The following is a 2086-nucleotide window of genomic DNA, read 5'->3' as shown; positions in this document are numbered from 1 at the left end:
GTACTGGGTGTTTCGGTATTCATTTTAAGAGTAAACGTGTTGCCGGGTTAATATAGGAGCTTTGTTTTTTAATAGTGCTATGCAATTTCTGGCATGAAATGGAGTGTGGAGTGTGTAAACTTGGATTTTCTGTAGTCATGACAGTTCCTGAGGACCCTGGCAAGGACCTGTTTCCAGCTGATGTTTAACAGCATTTCAGAATTTGCCATAGAAACAAATATTCAAGTATTTATCCTTACACTAAAAACGCTCCTCAAATTCAGCAAAGGCAAACCAAATGCAAGGTGTAGGCAGAACAGACTATGCACAGTATCTGAAAGTTTTGTGTACTGAGGTCCTTCTCTTTCAACACTCACCGAAGACTGAAGACTTGAAGCTTTTCAAGAAGACTCAAGGCAGTCTTGCCTCAAAAAACAAAAATTAAGTGACCATGTTTTCTCTTGATAGAATTAACTCCTTATGGATCTTTGACAACACACATAATATTATATAGATATAAAATAATGTGCACATCACTACTGTATACAGTAATTTATGTAAGGAATTCTGGCAAGGGTGGCAAGCACTTTAAGATCAATGAAATGCAGAAGGAAAACTTACATGGCTTTTTCATACAGAGTTAAGAGAAAGTTAAGATTAATAATTTACTTAAAATACAGTACATTTTTTAAAGAGCTATGGAATACTTTGTTTGCCAATGCAGTTAGAAGGCAAGAAATGGTCTGATTTCATTTAGAAATGGGATAGAACATGTGCTTTGTCACCGTTAACTTGTTAAATTGACAGCAAGTTTCAACAAAATTCGACAGAGCTCTAAAGTACCAAATTCTTACAGAGTTTTACAATAGTAGAGAAAAAGCATGTTAATAGAAGCCTGCAGTATGAACATAATGTATGGAAAACTACACTGGGTGACCACAAAGCAGGAAAATATATAGATTCTTTCTCTTCCTAATACAAGTGGCAAAGTCTTCTGCTGAAGATTGGTTTCTGTTGCCTGAAGTTAAGCAGTGAAATCCCTGGTAGAGTCCTTCAAGTCATGATCTGTGCTTGTGCTACAGCTAAAAAGTCAAATCAATTGAGATGCAGAAATTATTTGGAAAACCACGGTCTGTGTTTCTTCTGCTGGATTCCACAACTTCTAATTTAGCATTGCTGGGAGTTGTGTGGGTTTGGGGAGGAAGGAGTTGATGAATTACAAGTTGCCTTCAGACAGTAATGGGCAGGGGCAGACTGTGAAGCCAGAGGGGAGAGATACCTAAAAGAAGGAGAAAGATGTTTGAAACAAAGGATAGGATGGGGTGAGGGGAAAAGAAGGGACAACTGCTTATAAATTTAGCAGGACAGCAATCATGTATTTCTGGCTGCGGGTGCAGGCTGTTACTCTGGGAAAGAAGAACTGTACCCTGAAAAGTTACTGGCTTACAGAGCTCAAAATGTCCAGTTCTGACTGGACAGAAAAGAAATGCTGCTTGTATTATATATCTGATACTTACAGCTTGGTTTTTATAAGAAAAAAGGAGACTCTCAAACACGCATTGTTCACTTTGGTGCTATTGCTGGCTGTCTAAGTGCTTGCTTGTCCAGTTTTCTGGCCTGCTTGATCCTTGGTGTTTAAGATCTTCATCTGCCTGAATATTTTGCTCACCTGAGAAGAAGTCAATGCTGTTTTCTAGTCTGCTGGCGGCATTTGAGATGAAGTACAGCTCTGCCAGATCTGTGGCTGCTGCTGTTGTGTGTGTGGTGAGGCTTTTTAATCTTGTCAACATATGGTGTCCTGGTTATGGCCTTGCAGACCCAAGATGTGTGACTCCAAAAAAACCCAAAACCCTTGTGACTTCAGAGTGTCCGTGATCTCAGCATTAGCAATGCTGGTAGCACATGTAAAGCTGAATCCTGGAGACATGGGTATCTTTATGCTGATACAATCAAGCAAGCACAGATAGAACTATAAAATGCAGATGGAGAGAACAAGGAAGCAGATAAAGCATCTGATAAACTGGTGCTTAAATATGCTATCCTAAGGGAAACAGGGTTTTCAGCCCTGACCAAGCAGCTGTGGAGGGGTGAGAGATTTTCTTTCTTC

Source organism: Hirundo rustica, chromosome 9, assembly GCF_015227805.2.
Source record: "Hirundo rustica isolate bHirRus1 chromosome 9, bHirRus1.pri.v3, whole genome shotgun sequence".
Classification (NCBI taxonomy): Eukaryota; Metazoa; Chordata; class Aves; order Passeriformes; family Hirundinidae; genus Hirundo; species Hirundo rustica.
The sequence above is the reverse complement of the archived record's forward strand: the minus strand, read 5'-3'. Positions refer to the sequence as shown.